Source organism: Argiope bruennichi, chromosome 5, assembly GCF_947563725.1.
Source record: "Argiope bruennichi chromosome 5, qqArgBrue1.1, whole genome shotgun sequence".
NCBI lineage: Eukaryota > Metazoa > Arthropoda > Arachnida > Araneae > Araneidae > Argiope > Argiope bruennichi.
Window position 1 is genome coordinate 66756162 of NC_079155.1, and position 23624 is coordinate 66779785.

Genomic DNA, 23624 nt, shown 5'->3' on the forward strand with positions numbered 1-23624 from the left:
AGTAATCATGGATACCCCGTTGTTATTTCATAACATGTAATTACGAGTATAATAGGAAAAAAAGCATAGTTTTATTAGAAAGACAGAACGTAATAGAGTACTTCCTGTACAATTTTAATAATAGTATGATATGGTTTTTCGTAGGTAGTTGCGGTATAGTTGACAGTTTTTGTCACAATATCAAGTATAAAACAAGGTACTCGAAATTTTGGCTTAATACAAGGTTATTCTAAAAAGAAAAATCAGAATTAATATATTATTTCTCATAAATTACAATGAATAGAAACATATATAATAAATGACTGGATAGAGAAAGTTCAAAATTTCATTTTATGCGATCAATAAATGAGGACTATTGTTTATGTAAGAAAAAATGACGATGTCATAAAAACAGTTATTTTGTACACTGTAGTGGGCATAGAGTGAATTCATTACTATACAGCCTTCATTTCTTTGCAAATTCAACAAAAAAAAAGCTCTCTGTCGTAAATACATTTTCTTTAAGTACAAGAAGTAGCAAAAGATTGTTGAAAATGTACTGGTGATTCTCGCAAATCAGATGAAGATGCTGAATCTACCTGAACCACTTTCGAATGTAATCAGAGTTTTGAACACATGTAATAGTCATACCATCTATGAATGCTACTCTTCAAAATTTGCAAGATCGAATTGTTTCAACAATGAGTTCAGTAACCATGAATCAATTGCACGATTATCAAAAAATAAACTACTGAATCAAAAATTGCAGTATAATAAAGGGAATCCATATTGGAGCCATAAAATAAGAAGAAATTCCCTTGATTCAGATATTATATGTGTTTTTATTTATTGTAATTCATTAGAAATGTATATTTTAAATGAATTCCATCATTTTGAATAATCATACAGAACAATAAACATTTAAACTACTTTAATTAGAAATGCCTCTGCTAACAAATGTGAAATACTTATCTAAATGACATTTAAAAAAATTGCGACTCAAAATAAATCGAATGGAAAGAAAAAAGGACAGTATTTCAAATGTAGTAGAAGAAGCCAATGTCTTTAAAAAATCAAAAAGCTTATGGTCATATTTTCTCTAATTTTTAACAGTTTTAAGAAGAATGTTGAAAGAAGAAACTATTGCAATCAGTTAGAATATGGATAATAGAGTTACCCATATTAAAATTAGGCAACTCTTCAACAGCTTGAAATTTGTTAATATAACGTGTATGGCCTTTGCTTAGATTAATCAACTTCACGTATAGGTCTCGATGTTTTAAAACAGGATATTACGGACATGGTTAATTTGAATGAGTGCAGTTCTCCAACATTCTGTATGTTCCAAATACCTTACCATTTCCTAATATATATATATATATATATATATATATATATATATATATATATATATATATATATATATATATATATATATATATATATATATATATATGTATATGTATATATTTGCGATAGTCCGCTCTATTAACAAAATATGGATTGAATTTTAATTTACATCATTCAGCTATAAAGTGCATTCAAAAAGAGCTATCTACAAAATCTGCTGAATTACATCAAGAAGAGCTATGAGAATGTAACCCTACCGATAATACTGATTTTCAATAAAGACCCCAGTGGGGTTATAATATCTCAACAAGGATCTTCTTACTGGTGCAGAGCTTGATGCGCAGACATTGGTTTCATGAGATTTCTGGTATGACAGAATCGGCTGATGGTCTCTGATCTTCCGGATCTCTCTCTTGTGTTGTTGAGGGGGTTGCTTCGTGGTGATTCATGACTTCGTGACTGCGAGCCCAACTTAGACTAGGGTATGCTTGGCTTTTTTGCATGTACTTATAAAAGGAACTTATTTACATCTGTATATTAGCATTCTATAAGACAATCTGTTAGCTACTCAATAATTACCTACATCGATACAGTGTATGTTAGCAGTTGAGAATATTAATGATACACTTAAAATTTTATTTAATTAAAAATTTAGTGAAAGTCTGGAGTTTCTCCGAACTAACTTATTTAAGAAAAAAATATTTTTTTTAAATTAAAAAAAATATTTTTATTGATATAAACTCAACAAAAGTGCCATTTTTTTTTCTGAATTTTGACACTTTAACGAAAATATTTTTTTGCATGATTATATGACATATTTTAATGTTACAACTTTATTCAAACTATTTTCAATGTTTCATCAAATATTTGACCATCTGATTTTCTTTCATTGCCAAATACTGAATAATAAATATTTTCTAGTTATCTGTGTTGTTTACATTAAGCATCAGAAAGTGAAATTACAAAGCATCAATAAATATCCTGCATTTTGAATAGATTATCCAGACATTTACGTTTATAAAGCACTATGTTACCATAAGACTCGACTTTATTAAGCAAATTCCTCCTTTGTTGAAACAATCATGAACAATGATTTATGCATAAATACTTAACAAACAGTAAACTCAACCAATAATCTCAGCGAACCACTAGGTAGCTAAATGCGGCAAGAATATTATAAAACTTTCTCTGTAAAATATTTTCTAATGATGAAGATAAAATATCTACCAATTATTTAGAAAATTATTCAAAATTAATGCACTGAATATTATGGGTTGAAAATTTCTTGTAAACAATTAACGGAAGAAATTATTTGAAAAAAGCACAGTAGGAAATGTAAATTATTTTTGTGCTCATAAAGTTTTCTCATTAAAGTATCGAAATAAACAATGCGACTTTTCACCATGATTTTATTATTTAGAAAATATGTCTCTTGAGATTTTTTTTTAAAAATATAAGATCAACTATTTTTCAATTCATACTATTTTCACTATTTTTTCTACAAACTTATATTTATAAAAAATAAAACTAAGAAACTAATTTTACGGAATTAATGTTGATAGAAATTTGAAGGGACCAAATACTTTCAGAAGTGTATCAGAAAAGTAATGCTAAACCTCTAAGAAAAACATAATCCTGATGTTTTTAGAAGACATCTTATCTTTTCACACTTTGCTTTCTATACTTTTCAGACAAGTCAAAGTTGGTACACTTCTCTTACCATGAAAAGTCCATTAATGTTTCATGCTGAATTTAAGATTCTTTTCCAATCCATGCAGCTTATTTTCTTTTGTCAACGCATCTTTCATTCATTTTCTCTAAAACTGAACTAACTTTATTTGATTCTTCGAGGAAAGTAGAATATAGGTTACCAAAGAATCTTTTAAAAAATTTCTTGTACTACTCCATTCATGTTATACATAATTCACTCATGAAAGAAAAACTTTATAAAACAAAATACACAGATAAATTATAATCAATTAATGAATAATTCTATTTCATATAGTTTTTATTAAAAAAGTACACACGTGGCTCATTCATGGAGATGTTCCAATCGAGGTAGAAATTTCTTCCTTGAATTACTATTACCAAACAACCTAGTTTGTGACATACATTGTTTGTTAGCTAAAAGACTAAATGATATATAGATAATGACGATTATTTATATTAAACCAAGAGGAGTGGTCTCCGTAGAAGTTTCTCGCATACTCGCTAATAAATTTCTTGTGCCAGAGAACGCTTTACATTGCATTGGCGTACAATAGTTACGAAATATTAACTTTCGGAGTGAATTAAGCATTTTTAACGAATCTATCAAGTCATCCTTGGCTAGTTATTTGGCGATCAATCTCTGACAAGCGTTAATAGCATTCAAAAACTGAATTTGTTCTTTTAAACTTGCTTTTTCCAACTGATTGAAATAATAATAATAATAAAAAAAAATCTGTAATCGTAGTCACAAAATCTCATGCCAAATTTGATATGTTTAAGTCACTGCATCTTTGAATTATCGTGTTTACATGTTCATGAACTAATGACCGACAGATATTCAATCCGCAGTTAGATATGGCTGAAAATCTGACAGCTGTCTACACTATAGATGTTAAACATATGTACGAATTTCATTTATCTAGCTCTATTCGTCTTGCAATTACCGTGTTAACTTATATTCGAACATCTTGACAGACATATTTAAATATAGTACTTCCTCTGAATAGATTTTATTTAATATTTGAAAAGAATAGGTAAACTTGGTGTAAAAAACGTAAATCAAATTTCATTTGTCTAGCTCAAAGCGATTTTGAGTAATCTTTGTCACAGACAAACAACCAACGGACATTTTACAAAATTGTGTTTCTCGAATTCAGGGAGATCTAAAACGTGGAGATTCACTGAAATCTCGATTTCGAATTTTCTGATGATTACTATATTCTATACTACCTGTGCGAGAAAGTAATAATACCAAACCATGTTTTATATATAACAGTGTGTGATCTGCTGTTTCCATACTTGATGAAATAGTATTACAATAAGCCTTATGTTTCAAGAAAATGTGTTTTAAATAACTAAGTCTACTTGAATTAAATTTAGTGCCATGCGGCGTTTTGCTGGCCCATAATTAAACTTTGATAAATCAAAAAGTCAGAATACAAAACAATATTATAGAACTGCGAAATAGAATTCGATTTCATGATTGGTGTAAAACAAAATCTTTCTAAATGAGAATGTAAGCATTATACCTAATCACCAATTAGCTGTTCCTCCCGCACGGCCGAAAGAAGTAAAGTGAAGAGAGAGGTATGTTGCACGGGACAGACAAGTGGCGAATGCTAGTTAATGTGTGTGCTGGTAGGAGCTCCAGTGAAAACTCCGAGAAATGAGTTTACAATGTATGTTTGATTTAACATCCGTAAATAGATAGCATTAAATAGATAAAATGCAATAAATTCTGGTTGCCAAATAAACTGTCTTGGATTTTTGTCAAGGCACGTGATTATAAGTATACTTATGAATTGGGAAAAAGATCTAATACAATTGAAATAAAATATGCATTATAAGGTCTTAAGAAAATTTATAAAACTATATATTTTGAATGTATTATAGGAACCAAAATCTCCAAACAGAAATGATTGCAAGGTAGTATTTTTTTATGAAATAGAAGAAGAAAAAAGCTAATTTAATCTGAAACAGATTAGACCATTGAATTTTTATTCAACACACTATTATTTTCCTCAAATAACATTGCTATTGCAATTGTGTTTACTTGCATACTTAATAATTTTTTTTTCGTGAAGTAAAATTAAATAAATTTCTAAAATTCTAAAAAAAATTAAAAAAATAAGAAACCATTATTCCATGATGCATGTTATTATTTCCTAATAAATGGAGTGAGAATATTTTTTTAGCAGTGATGTATGCATAATTCAGAAATGATTAATTATAAAACAGTTTATCTTACGCCCATAATGGTGAACTGGAAATATGATAGTTTCTAAGATATAAATTTTCACATAAAAACGAAATGTTTAAAAATTCAAGAAATGGAAATCAATAAAATACTTGTTTATGTATTAGAAAGATACTAGCCGGTATTTGCTTCTTCACGATAAAAAAGTGATTATATTAAGAAAGTGTCGCCAACACTTTTTAATTTTCTATGTGATATTAGTCAGAAAAGATAACTAATGATCACTACTGTCAACTGCAATCGATCGCTTTTTTAACATGCAGTTTCTACTTTCCTTGATGGAAGAGAAATAAAAAATAACAAGAAAGGTTTTCTTACATATCTTCAGAAAATAGCCAATGAATTGCAAAGTAAATATTATTAATGGGATTCTGTATATTAGTTTGAAAAGATTAAATAGCAAATGTTTCATCAAACTATAATTAATGTCAAATTTTATTAATGATTATTGCATTCTTTTTATTGACGATTTTTATATCAATAGGACATAGAAATAAAAAAAAAAATGAAGAAAAATATTGATGAATAAAGTTTCTAAAACTTGAGTGCCCCTTACACTTCGAAAATGTTTGAACTTCTTTCTTCTTTGTACAAGAAAGGGAAAAAAATGATAATCAGAAAGGATATCTTATTTTTTTCAGTTTTCTTGAATCTTAATCCATAATAAATTTGATCAAGAAAATTTCTCAAGCATAAGTATTTTTTCGATCTAGTAAATTTTGAAAACCTTTCAATATTTATCTTGGAGGGGGGGGGGGCATATACGAAGATTTAACAAAATACACAAGCGATAAAATTGATGGGTTTATTTGAAACCTTATCCAAAGGAGGATTTTAAGATATTTTTAAAGGACAATAAATTGCTGGAGCAACATATGCTTATTGTACCTTAATAAATATAAAAAAAATGTGTGTTATGTGAAATTTGTGCCTTTTGAACAATACGCGAAATATTCTTATCACATATGTATTTGTAGCATTTTATATGTAAATTCGTTTTGGTATATGCATGCATGATAGAAAAATCGTGCCAGATACTGTACAGGGCACATTATTTAATACAGCCGAGGGAAACTCGGATGGTGGTATTTTGGGGGGTAATAATGGTTCACTAAGAATTTTTAACGTTTAGTTTGAATTTTAATCAAACTAAACGTTTTAATTGGTTTTTCCTCAGTAACTTCAGAAAATTATATCATACAAATTCCATTTTTGACCAAAATTAAAATTAAAAAAGGCCTTAATTATACTACTCCACTGAATTTTTCGATATTTCGTACAATTTTTTTTATCTAATTTTAATAAAAATTTTATGTATATTTTCCAGTACCTAATCTTCATTGTTTTTTTTTAATCTATGTTCGCGGGCGCTGTGTTTTCAATAATTAAAAAAATGCATTTTTGTGTGCATAATTAATAGTAACGCTTATAAATAAAGAGTACATGAGTCAAACTAAAACTGTATTAAAAAATTTTATTCTGTGATGTTAGGTCCCTCCGAAACTTTTCTAATTTTTCCCATTACAATTTCTTTCAATGAAACCCTTATTACTAATTCCTTCAATATATTTTTCACCATATCTAGTGATGAAACCGTCTTATACAAACGTTTTCCCTTATATCCTTACAAATTTCTATTATTAGCAAAATAAAATAATTTTTTTCTTACTAGAAGTAGATGCGAAGATGCATTTGCATAGCTTTTATTTAAAAGAATTTTTATTTGAAGACATTTTGTAAATTTTGCTTTGTAACTTCATTTAGTTTAGCGCTTTAAAGATTTCCAAAAAAAAAGTTTAATTCTTATGTTTTATTCTATGATCGAACATTAAAAAAAATTCTAAGATTTTCTTAGGATTTATTGTGTAAACTAATTTTAATATAGTACAAAATTATAACCTACTGTTTTTTCAAGGATATCCGGAATTGTTGAGGATCCATTCTCTTTTCAAGCTTTAATTCTCTGAATACTGAAATTTCTGAAATGGCAGTTCTAAAAAAGTACTATTAACACCTGAATATCTTGCAAAAATCCCTCTTCTGATCCTATCCAATGAAATAAATAATGAAATTGGCATTTTGATGATTAGATATTTGATATAAATGATTTGTGGAAGAAAGATTTTCTTATATAAAAAAAGAATTTGAAAAGAAAAAGAATTTGAAAGAAAATGAATGAACTCTTATGAAATTTCATAAGAAAAAGAATTTTAAATTTCTTTACTTATGGATAGTTTTAATAATTAATAATGATATTCCAAAATCACAAGAGGGACTGAAAAAGAAAGATAAAATATGAAGAGAAAATTTTATTTTGAGTTAAGGGGACTTAAAAACGTTAAGTTATGTTTTTATTAAGTTAAAAATCTAAGTTTATGGGGATCAGCAATCACAGTCAAGTTTGAGGATATAAAATTTATTTGTGTACATTTATAAATTATATTCATTCTAATGAACAAACTCAGTTTTATAAGTTTGAAAGACATTATATCTCTTATGAAATACTTAAAAAACGCTAAATGTATTTCTTTCTAAATCATAAAGCAAAATTTAACCTATTTACGGTTGTTACCAGCATTGATAATCTAAGAGTTCTTCGTCTAACTCATGCACAAAACTGAATTTATATTTGGAATCAGATAATCACAGCACCTTCCCATCGTGAATGGCAGCTAAATTCATAAATTTAAAAAAAAAAACATTTTTTCTCCTTTTTAAGTTTATGATTCATGTTTATGCGATCATTTGATTCAGTCATGCTGTGTTATAAACAATAAAAATTAAACGATAAATTAAAAAAACATATCTGAAAAATCTTTAAAAAAATTAATTTTGTATTCTTTTCAAAACAAATTACAAGTATCACATGCCACAATATTGTATCAATCTTAGTTGATTAGAAGCCATGGGATTCCTCTTCTCTTTCCTAGCTTTAATTCTTTAAATACTGAAATATCTGACATGAAAGTTCTAAAAAAGTACAACAATTGTATATTGTTAAATATTTTCGCAAAACGAATGTAGCTCCTGTTACAAACAAATAAGTTCGATGACATGAAATTGTGGCATCAAACCATAGTCAAAAGTTACTTTTATAGAGAAATGCACAGTTTTGCTGAATGGAATAGTAAATTTCCCAAATTTTAAATTATATAGCAAAAAAAAAAAAAACCTTTTTTTTGTAGATTTAAAATACTTCAGGCAATGTGTTACTTTGGTGGCCAAATTTTTATTTTATTTTTATTTTTCCGAGGAATGATGAAATCCGACCAAGTGTTTCACTTGTTGCGCATGCCATATGGACAAACTAGTCCTAACAAATCATTAAAATAAAGTTTTGATCTATTCCCTTCAACTTATCAGTATTAAATAATTGAGTTATTTTTTTGAAATATATCAAACTAATTTGATTTATTAACTATTAAACATATTTCTTCTACTTATTCTTTCAATTGTTTAATAATTATTTATTAACAATTAAATTTTGATATATTAATTCATACAAATCAAACGTGAAGCGTTAGTAAATGTTTGTCTTTTTTTGTTCTTTATAAAAGTGAGTTTTATTTTCATTTATATGCCTTATCTAAAAGCTAAATGGGAAACGTTTTATAATATTAATATTAATTATAGCCAATACGTTCGGAATTGTGTTTCCATTTTAATATTTAAGTTCTAAGACGCACAGCTAAAACATTAATAAATTGCTTTCTTCAAATTAGAGTTTATAAAAATAATAAAATTTCATCTTCATATCTATCTAGGAAGATTGTTTATCCTTTTTATTATTTATCATAATTATTATTATAAATTATATATCCCTTTCCATTTTTTTAAAAAAAATTAAACATATTATATTTCAAACAAATTTTTTTTAGATCGTTTTCATATGAAATATTAAATTTGAAACTGAAAATGAGATTTGGCGTTAATGTATTTTAAAAAATTGTTTGGTAAATTTACTTTGCATTGAAGTAAAAGCTTATCATAATAAATTTGCTTTGAACGCGTAATTTTTTAATTTTAATTAGGCGACCATACACGGATAAACCGTGTTTATTATCTAGCCTCGACTTTATTTAACTTAGATACCCCTACGGTAAATAAGTTAGAGGGTTAATTAAATTTTAAAAAAGCCATTAACTTCTAAACAGTAAATTGAGTTTCTACGAATAAAATACCAAGAGTAAACGAGTTCCTACTTTTATGTTAAGGCTAATGAAAACTAAAGCTAATGCGTTTTAAATTATTTTTAAATTGAATGTAAACAACTTACGTCAGACGCAGAATTCGTTTTTGTGTCATAGCCAAAATAACGCTTAAGCACGCTAGAAATATATTTCCATTTTGTCATTTCGTATTTTTAATTTAAAGCTGTGGTTTAGATACCAAGCTTTTAATTTAAAGCTTGGTATCTAAAACTATGGGTATTTAGATACCAAGCTATTCATTTTTAAATGCTTTACTATGATGAAAATAAACATTCATCAGTGTTAAAAGAGCGATTCAGTATGTAAAAATGTTGTTTTCATTCTGTGCCAACGGTTTCAGAAAAAGAAATGTAAAGAAATTTTGTAATGGCATTAGAGTAATTAGCTGCAAAATATGACACTTATTTAGGGGAAAATTGTTTTAACATAAAATGAAGAATATTTCATTTAAAGTGAAAAACACTTGGTGGCATAGTTTAAATACAATAATTATCCTATTTAAGGTCATAATGGATGCGTTAAACAAACTCTATTAATTTTCAGGCAATTTTTATGAAGTTTTCAAATAAATTTATTACATCATTATTAAGATTAAAAGAAGGTTCTGCCAACTTAATTGATGACTATTAAATTTTTTTGTAAGTAATGAATACAATGAGTTGAATATTGTGATATTTGGAATTGTTTTAGAGGCATTATTATTACAAAGCTGTTTTCTAAATTATTGAAAAATGTATTTAAGTTTTACGTATATGCATTATTTTGCCTATTTAAATAATTAAAATTATAATTTTTAATTGAAATATTATTATTTTTATTCATTAGTGCAAATGTACTAACATTATTTTTTACTTTAAAAGTTCAGTAACATTGCTGGAGGATCTCAATACAAGCTTAAAATTAAATGACTTATATAAATTTATATATGCATAATTCCATCAACATATACTTATACAACATAGAGCAAATATCTGTGAGTTGTAACTAAAATCATAGAGCGCATTTAACATTTTCAAATGTGGATAACTTTATAAAAAATCAACATGAAAAATAATATGTCTGCTCAAAACGAATATATAAAAATCAACCATATTCATAAAAATACAACTTAATATGCAAGAAATTTATAATAAATTCATCACAAATTGTTTTGAACGAAAGTATATAGATATAATTTTTTTTTTATATGAGATTGTTGTTTATCTATTTGTTTATAAAATATTGCAATTTTTAAAAATTATAATTTTATCTTTCTGCATTTATAATATCTGTTTCCCTTTTAATTTTGTATATTTGTATTATTTTCTTGGTAATTAGGATATTTAAGATCTTTAGTGAAAATAAAACAGTTTAAGTTAAAAAAAATTATCTTAAACTGAAATAACATGAAAATTATTTGAGGTATATTTTTGATTTTTCAATCGTACTCGCAACAACACATGAGCTGAAACTTCCCTCTGAGAAATACACCTAGAGCAAAGAGAACTGGATCGGTAACAGAATGGTTTTAAACTGAATTATTTCGCATAAAATCTTAACAGGGATTTCATATTAAAGCAAAATCTTAATTGGTTTAACTTTAAAAACTAACATAGATCTATTCTGCAAACGTATAAATAAAATTTTTCACAAATAATAAATAAGTGTAAGAATATGCATTATATGTAAACAATGAAACTAACATGTGCAATTAATAACAATAACTAACATTAATAATTAATAACAATATCTAATATTATATTAAATTTAATATAGATTTACATTTTTGGGTAAAATTTGTTCAAATGGTAATTTCTATAATGTCCAAGAAATATAATTGAAATTTTTATACCAATTCATATTTTTTGTGCAAATTTAGCAGGCATCTTCTGTAAACTCTTATTTTCTTTAAGAAAAAAATTAGTATAATGATTTAACACCTTGAAGAGCTTGGGTTTCCATTCTATATTTTCATTTAAAAATAAATAATATAGTATAGTTTTTAAATGTATCCTGACTTTTTTTATTACACGATTCACTATATAGTGTAATTAGTAAAATAATATTTATATTCTAAAAATAATATTTAATAATAAAAAAATTCTTTAAATTTCTTGAAAAAGACAACGGTAAATATTTGACCAATAATCAAATACAATGGTACTAGTTATAATGGCGGTCTCGGAAGTGGCTGTTTCCCCTTTTCGAGAGAGAGAAAACAGTTTCCTTCCTCGTGATGGATTGACCTCAATGTGAGTTTTGTCAGATTCTAATACCGCTAAATGAAACATAAAACATATTTCTTACCTACAACAATCGGTCAAATTGAATAGCATTTTTGGCACTTTGCTTATAATAGTGTTAATGTTACTAAGAATAAAATTACAAGATAAAGTAATAGTATTCTGTAAAAGTGCATTTGTTCATTCCGAATCGTCACAACTTGAACCTTGTTAACCTATATATAGCGGGGTTTTATATTTAGTACGAATAATATTTGTATTTTATGTTTACTGGGAGGATTTTTTAACATTAATCGTTGAATTGGTCATTTAATTAAGAAGATTCGAAACAGCAAATGATGATTTATAGTATTTATATAATTACAGTAATTATGATGTAATAAAGAAACTTTAAGATCATCTTCAACATGCTAAAAGAGAGGCCATGTTATATTTAAAACCAATTTTAACCATCGATTTTTTTACAATTTGCAGCTGTATATTTTCATTTGAATACTTATTTTTTTTGTACTTAATATATATATTATCTTAATAAAGCTATTGTAAATATTTCTCGTAAAATAGTTTTTTTGTCTCATTTGCCTTGAATATAGCAATATATCACGTGATAATGAGAAAGGGACTGTTGAATGCGCATCAGTTTTGCTGTTTAATTTTTCCACAATCTCGTCATATGATGTTCAAGTATTTTGAAGTTTTAAACTTCAGTTCCTAATCATTAAAAGTACTTTATTCATACTTTTCTACTTCTGTTTACATCCATACCAAATTGAAAAGTAACGATCCATCCTCTAAGAACTGGAAAGTGACATAGTGTGTTACATCAAATGCTACTTAAGTGTAGGTAACCAGTAAGTGACTTTATAGAATTTACGTGGGCCCTTCTACAAACCATTCGTTTGTAAAAAACTTGAAATAAAATTATTTCTTTTGAAAATGTTTAATCACACAAAACTTGAATACTAGCATTTGTCTAAATTATGCTCATATACATTAATTAATCAGTGAATGCCAAATTTAAGCGTTTGAAATTTTTATTTTTTAATAGTATTATTCTATTAATATAAAATAATATATTAATAATTATAATGATCTTTTTTTTATGTTCAATATAAATTAAATGTGTTCAAAATATACACAAATAATAATATAATCATTTATGTGAAGAAAAACGATGTAGAACTTTGAAACGCTGAAAATACAAGACACCAGTTCAATAAAACAAAGAATTTTTTAACACAAATCAAAAGAAAAAGCTGTAGTGATTAGCTTGAAGTTATGAAAGTATTTGGTCATTTTTATTAAAATGTATCATTAAGTGAAATTCGAAACTTTATGTAGAATAAAAGAAATTTTACTGATTTAAAAAAAATACACCTATTAAAAATAGCATTTGATGCTTCTGATTTTTTCCATTTAACTTAAAGTCGAATAGAATTTTATAAATTTTTATCAAAACAATCACCTTTTATTAAAAATGTGTTTATTCGCTAAAGCATTGGAGCATACACAAGTTTTTCACTTCAGCAATAATATACATATATATATACATTTGCGTGTTTTGAAAAGTTCAATAAAACTGCCTTTTCCAAGAAATCTATTCCTTGTCTTTCCATGAGGCGAAACAAAAGCAATCAGGTTGGAATTTCAGTTTCTCTTCTCGAAATATGCGACGACAGTAGAAGAGAGGCAACAAAAATTTGTCACCAGATCCTACTCATGAACGGCGAAAAGAAAGTTTAAAAATTCTTTTACAGCAAATGGGAACCCAAGATTCTTTTAGAAGCATGCAAGCAGACAATCTAAGACAGCCCAGGGACAAAAGGTTAACGAAACAGACAAATATTCGAAGTTTTCCTGTAGTGCTTCGAGTTTCAAAATTCCACAGCAAAAACACATTTCGCATAAAATTCTCCCTCCAATAGATTCCCAGCGCGACTTGTTCTATTTCAGTTGTTGCAGAAAAAACTCACATTTCGTTGAAATTGGAATCAACTGAAAAATAAAAGTTTCGTGGTGAAACGACGCCCACAACGACGCTAAAGCGCATTCATTCGTTTTTAGTTTTTTATTCATTTCTTTATTCTTTTTTTTTTCTTACAAAAAAGGGGATGCTTTATCCGTGGATCTTCAGACAATAGGAGAAAAAAAAATGGAATTTTATTGTTGTTCTGTTCGAATAAATACGACAGCCCTCTGCGAATGGTTGACCCAGATATCTTATTTTAAAACCATCTTCCCTGTGTTTGCTGAAAAAGAAAAAAAGAGAAAAACTCCCCCCATTCTGTCCCATAGTCCTTTTGATTCGGAACATGTGTTAAATGTGAAAAATGCGCTGTGAAAATGCAGAATGAAAGCAGGAAATATGAACTGTTTATCTCTGAAAAATATTGGTGCCATTTTTATTTATATCAAGTAGTAAACAGTAGACTTTCCTGTAGGATATAAATTTGAAATTCCTCCTTGGTAAAGAGTATAAAATGTGTTTAAAATATTTACTACACTACTTATATTGATGTAAAAGTATTATGCTTTGGCGTTTTATATGGTAATATATCAAATATTCTTGTTACATTTAAGGCGAAAGTTTATTTTAAAGGGGTTTGATATAGTATTGGCCATTTTAACGTAAAACAAATGACTCCATAAACGTCGATCGAATGTGTATAAAGAAAAGGAGCAGAATAAAATGCGCCTTTTGAAAAAAAAGTTGTAGATCCCTTGACTCAATACAAATTTTTAAAGTATTTTTTTTCAAATATTTTAACACATTTATTCCTTTAACGCACATTAAATACATCTTATGTAAATGAAATATTTATATTTACAACTGGAAAGGATATTTTATAACCATAAATGTCGGAGAATATGTCTGACTGGATGAAATATATCTTATATATTTTTGTATGTTTCTATAAATAATAAAATCTTACTCATTAAATATATTGTTATTTTTTTGGATGATGTTAGGGAAATATTTATTCATAAGTTTCATTCTCTCCCTGACATAAAATATTGCATAATTATTCTTTTTATTAAATGCAGTGGAAAGGGTTTACATTTAAAGTGTATACTGTTTCCATCATAATATGGATTGTTTTCTCATATATTGTTAGGAAAAATATTTAGATACTATTTGTTCAGGGAGAGTTCATGAAATATGTGATCATGCACGGTAGGAGCTGTTTTATTATGTTTTATTATTTTATAAAGGAGGCTTATGTAGCCTCTTAAATAATGACAAAATAGTAAAACCGTTTTTCTAATCATAATTTATCACATCGAAATATTCAAAACTGCCTCCCTTTACAATGTCTTACTTTGCAGCATTTAAATTGAAATAAATAAAAATGATGAGCTGTCATGGGACATTATTGCTTATATTGTTACGAAATTCCCGGGGTTCATTTAAATAGTGGGGGTTATATGGTGTGAAGAACACTCAATCACCGGGCCGCAGTAGAAAATAAAACAACGATGTTTATTTACACGAAGACACACAGGACAGCACAAAAACGACAACTATATACAGCACAGAAGACGATTATCTTCAGCCGAGACGTGCAGCAACAACAGGAGCATACACAAGTCCCTACTGCAGACAGTAGCGCACAGCTTAGATCAGCACTAGCTTCACTCCGTCGCTGCTCCGCTTATCTCTGGAAGGCCAGTTCTTTACCGTCGATCCCGACTACTCTTCGACTCCACTAGTCCACGACTACTCTCTCCGATCTGGTTCACGACGACGACGACTCAATTCACCACCGGTTCACAACTACTGGCAGCGGCAGGACTGCTTCCTTTTATAGGCATCAGGCGGTGGGGCTAGAAGCCTCTCAACCAATCAGGAACGTTCGAGGCGTAACTCGGTTCCTACTGGACGGATCGGGAAAATTCTCGATGTTTCGGGTATAATCTATTTTTGCGCCAAAGTCGCCAAATTCGTCGCCAAGCTCTGGGATCTCCTATGGAGCCCACTATGCTGGGAAGCCGCATCAAGGATTCGTAATAATATTATGTTTAACACTTAACTGGGGAGTGAAGTATCTCAAAGCGCTAAGGAGGGACTTTCGGCCACCCCTATTCTGTGTTTAGCTCGATCTAATGAATTGACTATGTACCGTCTTGTTTCACCACATTCACTACTCGAACTCTTTTACAACCTATTTCAGCGGATGATTTTTTTTTCAGCAAATTCCTTGCGTGGCGTCTGTGAGACCGCATCTGCCTTTAAGTGTTCCAGTATTATATAAGGCTTAGTAGATGGCTCTAAAACTTGGTCATAGAAATATCATCCTACCTACTGATACTGAAGCAGAGTTCCAGAGACTTTTAAATGAAGCAGAAAGTGATTTTAATGATAAGGATAATTGTACAGAAGAGTTTTTTTATGAAAGTTCTCATTCGACTGATTCTGATATGTATGTCCAAATATAATTAATTTTTCTAGTGATAATGTATTTTGAAAAATTTCTAAAATATATTATTACACCAAGAGAAATATCTGCAGATTTTACAGGCTGATTTTTACCCTAGTACTTAACCTGTATATTTACAATACCCTCGGAAACAGTGCTACGAATGTTCACAAGTTTACGTGTAGAAATGAAGTCGATTAAATAAAGGGACAATTTTACCCATTGTCAATTTTTTTTAAGTTTTTCCTATAATTGTTGAATTTTTCATTATATTGCTTTCTATATACCTTTATATACTGGACAAATTAATTTGATTTAAACAATAAAAAGTAATATGGTTTTTCAAGAATATTATTTGTTGTAACATATAATTTGAGAAGAAAATGTATGTTCAAACGCAATTACTTTTTTTAATGATAATATATTTTGAAAAAGTTCTAAAACATATTTATATATCAAGAAAAATATCTGCTGAATATATTAGCTGGTTTTCATACTAATCCGTTCATCAGAAAATTTAATTTGAGTGTAAAGAAAATACGGTTTCGTACATCACCCCTCTCTAGTAAAATCGTAAATTTTCACCTCCTCAGTTAAAGGTTAATGAGATTCGTTAATTATTAAAATTAATAAGTGCTAAATTGATTAATCAGTTTATCACAATGCTAATTATTAATAATAATAGATTAATGAAATTGGTCTTGACAAATATATTAATTAGGAAAATTGAGAATGTTTTATCTATAGCATTTTAAAATTGTTGAAAGTTAGTATCTCTTTCACTTATTTTTATTTCTATGGGGGGGGGGCACTTCAGACATGAAACTTCCGGCAAGATGATTGGTTCTTAAAACTGTGGGTGTAGAAGTGGTGTGGGATCAACTACATCCTACCAGCGACGGGACATGTTTTCTTCAGGACGGATTGTACCATTGTCGGTAATTCTTAGGACTCAACCTTAGCTCCCACTAACGCTGTCGCGGCGTCCGGTTATTCAGATTTGCTTTTCGGTGGGTCCGAGTAGTTGTTTATAGTTACATTTATTTTAATTATTTACCTTTTTTTATTGTTGCTGCAAATGACACTTGCCATAGACAAGCGCACTGACTTCAGAAGTCAGTGATTTTGTGCCAAGGCTGCGTATCTTGTTTTTTCAGTAACGCCATCTAGGGTCACGGGTACGATTTAGCTACACACACGTTACAACCTTTTTTAAGGAGCGAACTTCATTCATGTATTTCATTTACTCATCCACAGATTGCAATTTAGACCTGAATCAGGGAATGATCACCGTTGCTCCAGCACCTCCAGTGGTATTACTCTCGACATGGAGAACTTTGTAACCGCAACAGATTTAAACGTGCACCAGCCGCCACACACACGGTGAATCATCGGCTGTTGGGTTTCGAACTGGTAACCCAAGGGACGCGAACCCAACGCCCTACCAACGAGACTATCCCGGGTCCTATTTACCTATGTATTTGCAATCAATGAATATATGGTTCAGAATTATGAGATTTTGGCCAATTTTTTAAAAAAAATATTCAGATTTATTTTTAACGCAATTCTGAAGTACACTAGATTTTAAAAGTTGGGGAAAATTGGCAATCATATTACTGATGAAGTCGAAATTATTGGAAATGCGATATACGAGTGCAAAAGGGTTACATGATAAAAAAAAACGACATGAATGGACGGTAATAATCATTTTTATTATCCAAAGAAACATTCTGAAAGAAAATGAGCATAAGAAGAGCTCACACTTTAGCGAATAATAAGGGAAATAGAAAGCTAACACCGTAGTTTAATTAGGTTTGTAGTCACCTCTGACAATCACGTATACAGACCAGTGATTTTCTGTATTTTCTACGTTATTGTGGAAGAGTTCTGACTGGAAAAGTTTCATATTTAAAGAAGAGTTCTTTTCAGTTTTGGAAAGGAACTTGGAGGGTGCAAAATGGGCTTCGAATTGTTTCTCGCATATATCTCAATGATTTTTAATAGGATTTATATCGGACGAGAGAGCAGGCTACCGCATGCAATGCTTATTTTCTATTTCAAATAATTTATCGATCAGCATAGCATGGTATTAGTGATTGACATTTTTCAGCAGACTAAATCTATTTACTATAAAAACAGAAGTATTTCATTTTAAAACAAGTTGCAAAAATAGTAAAAAAATATTTTTAAACATTTAAATTAAATTAATAGCATTTAAGTAATAGTAATTAATAGTAGTAATAATTAATAGTATTAATAGTATTAAATTAATAGTATTTAAATTAATAGTATTAATAGTATCTCAAATATAAACTTATAAGATAAAATTCAATATTCAAGCAATAGAAAGGTATGTTTTTCCTTCTTTAAAAGAAATGAGATAATCTTTAAGAATAAAAATTAACTTTTTGATTCAAAAGTAAGTTGAATCGTTAAGAGTGGTCAGAATCACTTCAATAAGAAGTGATTCTGACCACTCTTTACCTACCTTTAGAAAACTGAAGAAATAATCTTCAGTTTTCTAAATCGGAATAAACTTGGATTAAAGCAAAAGGTTATATAATGACTTCTGAAATTTGACTTTAGATTATTTTGGATCTATTTATAAATTCATTTTCTTTCTCATGAATCAAAAATAGCAGTTTTTCATTAGGAGACAGCCTTGCGAAACTTGATCTACTGCTTTATTTACTTTCAGTCTAGACGTTCCTAGGAGTGCTTCAAGAAATTTGAAGAAATTTTAGAACTGCGTTTTATCAGAATTCGATACTTTAATTCAATGATCTTGACCACAAACTTTTTATTTCATTTATATATCTAAAAATCAAATTCGAAAGTCTTATGAATTTATATCATTTTTATAGGTTTGATTTTAAAAATATAACTTTTTAAAGAAAAGCAATTTTTTTCTATTAATCATTATTCCCAAATATTATTTTTATGTGCAAAAAGAGTAACATTGTTTGATTCTTTATATTTTATAAATCATTCAAATGGGTAGTAAAAATTTTTTCTTATTCCACAACAAAGCTAATGTTTAGATTCTTTGGTATTCAAATAACTTTATATATATATATATATATATATATACAAAAGTATTAGAATCAAGTTAATAGGAAAAACAAAAACCAAATAAAAATTAAACCAAAAAAATTATTAAAAAATATTAAAAAAGAATCCGGCCTGAAGACTTTTTCAAGGGTCACCCTCAGGCAGGGATTCAAATAAAGGGATTTTTTCTGTGAGGACATACAGACATTAAGTCTAATAATGATTCCTCGTGACCCGAAAATCCCCTAAATACTATGAAGTTCCTTTTTGGTTTTAGTTTAAATAGGTAATAAATTTTAGTTGCGATTTCGAAACTGTTTTGTTTCGTTTTCATTTTAGTTTCGTTTTCAAACTTTTTCTTACTTTAGATTGGTTATATATATATATATATATATATATATATATATATATATATATATATATATATATATATATATATATATATATTGTTACGAATCTGTAATGCTGCTTCCCAGCATAGTTGGTTCCGGAAAGAATGTTTTACAGTCATCGGTATTGGACGGAGTTCGGGGTCGCGTCGGAGGGTCCCGGAGCTTGGCGACAAACTTGGCGACCATTTGGCGACTTTGGCGCCAAAATAGATTATACCCGAAACATCGAGAATTTTTCCGATCGTTCCTGATTGGTTGAGAGGCGTCTAGCACCGCCTCCTGAGACCTATAAAAGGAAGCGGCCGCAGCTGCTAGGGCAGAGTAGTCGGAATCGCCAGAAAGAACTGGCCTTTCAGAGATTAGCGGAGCAGCGACGGAGTCAAGTGTGCTGAATTAAGTTGTGCGCTACGGTCTGCATTAGAGTCTGTTGTCTGCACGTCTCGGCTGAAGATAATTGTGTGCTGTATATAGTTGTCGTCTTTGTGTTGTCCTGTGTGTCTTCGTGTAAATAAACGCCATTGTTTCATTTTCTACTGCCGCCTGCTGATTGAGTGTTCTCCACACCATATAACTCCCACTATCCAAACGAACCCCGGAAATTTCGTAACAATATATTTAATTATTAATATTTAAATGCTGCACTATTGCTAGTATGCCTTGTAACGATATTCAAATCCTTTGAAATGCTGGCAATCTGATATATATGTAATTATATTTTCATAAATATTTTTTTCTAGCAGTTATTATAGGAGTAAATGTTCCTCTCTAATGAAATTTTGTATTAATGTTTCTTACAATCAGTTGTTAGTGGAATTGATAAACTCAAAATTCTGAACTTTAATTCAATCATCTTTAGACGTTCTTTTTCAGCAAACTGACATACATATTCCAGCTATATAGGAAAATAAGTTAGAATTCAAAATTAAAATAATCAAGCATAAATTATTAATAATTTAGATAGTTAGAGTTTCAGTTATTTTCATTTTTCGCTTTTTTTAGTAACTGATTTCAAATTATAAAAGTGAAGAAAATTTAACAAAATAATTTATCAGTAAATTTTTTTAACGTTTAGTATTTTTCTAATGAATATATGTTATCAAATTATTTTTATTGGTATGTATTGGCTGTATTTTTATTGGTATTTTCAATGAATTTTTATGATATGAATGTTTATCTATAAATTATACCTAAATTGTATTGAATTTGCGCGGATCTTTTGAATTTTAATTTTTTATATTTCTTTTGAATTTCAATTAGGCTTACTTATATTCTTTGATTTTGCGAACATTCCTGGATTTAAAAGAAATCGGTGAAAAATTACTGTCAATATTGAATAACAATTAATTTCAAGAAACGTTGTTGCCTTTCTAATACCATGCGAGATATCATCAAACTTGTTAAGACATTTCTTATATATATTACAAAAACTTTAATTTCATTCGCGTATCCACTATGGACTGTTCGAGTTTCTTTATCTTGGATACTAGTAGCCGCCTTTGGAAAACAGTTTATCATCTGGAATATTGGTTGTGTTCAGCTTAAATCGAATCATGTATTTCATGATGCAATAGAATCCATGGCATCATAATATCCTAAAAGAACTTATGCATTTGGGGGTAATTTATTTCAAATTCTGCTTCGTCTTCTGAGGTAATGCGATTTCATTTTCTGATTCCACATGCAAACTACTAAGATAATTATCAGAATCTTCCTTCTTTACTTCTTAACTTTAACTGTGGTAGAAACGCTACTGTTTAAGAATTTATGAAACAATAGAAATGTATTGAATGTATGAATGGAAATGTACTGCATTACAATAAATACAATCTAAATGTAAAATTATTTTTTAAAATTTCTCAAAATTAAGGAAACTAGTATTATTGAAAAGGCAATATTTTGAATAATATTAAAATTACATAAAGCTGTAATTGGGCTAATTGGTTTTTATTGTTACGGTTGAAAACTTAAGAATTTCAATTAATTTTTAAATAATTAAAATTATTTTTACAGTTTGAAAAAAAATTAAATGCATATTTTCACCTCTCTCACGCACACACACACACACACACACACACACACACACACACACACACACACACACACACACACACACAAATATGCTGAATTTGGTATTTGGTAGCTTCGATAGTTTGCTTTAAAGAACACTAATAGTCACTCCGCACAAACATTTGCTTTGATGAATATAGATTAATAAGAGTGCTAATAATATTTGAAGAGAAATTTGTAGAATTTATATTTAAAAATTGTGAAAGAAATTAAGGTGTCTTAAAATGCCTTTATATTAATCCAAAGCCTTTTAGATAGCATATCCATATCCAACTTATATATTATCAAAATAAACAACAACAAAAAATATCAAGCATCAGATTATTTCAACACAACTCCTGATTGATTTTCAGAGCATGCGCACTTATTCAGTAAAAACTAAGAAGAAAGCCCGCTCTATTCTATTTTTACTATCTCGAGGGAAAATTCAATTTTTATTGCCTCTTCTATCCTCAAGGGTTATGGCATGGTGACAGAAAACTGACTGAGAATGAATTATGAATCTCTTTTCGAAGATAATGTTTTTTGTTCCTCTTCCACGGAATAGGAAAAGGAACACGATTTATCTACGAGTGATGACAATTGTTTCTATTGGTAATTTGAAATGGGGAATTTGGAAAGGATAAAAAAAAAAAGAAAAGAGAAGAGATTGGTAATGAAATAGAACGACAATTTTGAAAAATGGAAATAGGTATTTAGAAAGAGAAGACAGTGGCATGAACTATTAAAATGAAAGCAATAAAGTTTTCTTTTAAAAATAAAAGTATTGATGGAAGCGAAGCAAATGCATTCTTGAAGTAATCAATCTTAAACCTTTTCGTAATATTCCACATTGAATTGTTTTTTAAAGAAGAACTTTTCACGGAACGATGAACAACAATGGAATTCACAATAGATTCTGAAGCAGTGAATTAAAAATAATAATAATATGGTACTTATTTTAATGATGGGATGATTGAAAGGGAGCTATTTCATCTTACCTTTGAAACGTTCTTCTTCTTAACCCTGTTTATTAAGAGCTTTACTCCGAATTCCGCTCTTTAATCTTCCAGTTGAAAAAGTCAAATTTTTTTTCTACTGGATTATTAGAATTGAATGATCTGTGTATTTTAGAAATGTGCCATCATTTCAATTCAGTTGATTTGAAACAAGAACAATCACTTATTCGAAAGTTCTTCAAGTTTTTGGATATTACATATTTGTTAAAATAATTTTGCTATAACGTAATTTATGATTATAATGTAAACGATATCTTGATGAAAATAAAAATTTATGATGTTAAGGAAAGTAAGAAATTACCTTTTATATAGTTTGTCTATTCCTTTTAATAGAAGCCAAATGGTTATTGAATGCGCATCCTTTCCCTCAGTTCTATTTCAAACGCGTTTATGCTTTTGTAATCTGAACTATAAATCTATGAAAATCATTAAATTAATAAATAAATTATCACTATAATTTATTTATTTATTAAATTATTTTCATAGATTGATTTATTTCATAGATTAAATTATTTTCATAGATTTATTTATTTCATAGATTAAATTATTTTCATAGATTGATTTATTTCATAAATTAAATTATTTTCATAGATCATTAATTCATTTCATAGATCACTTATTGAATGCGTATCCTTTCATTCAGTTCTATTTTAAGCGCGTTTAAGCATTTGTAATCTGAACTATAAATCTATGAAAATAATTAAATTAATTAATAAATCATAGTGATAATGTAAATTATATCTTATAAGAGATTACATTATTATAATACATATAATATTTGTTTGAAAGCAATATAAGGATGCAAATGATATCACTCGGGATGAAATAAAATAATGATTTAAATAAACAGTTTATAAACTGATGCGATAAAGTTTGGAAATAATCATAAAGAATTTTAGAATTATAATGGGATATTTAATTCGCTTTTTATAAAATGGATTTTTAAAAAAAATATTGCAGAATTATTTA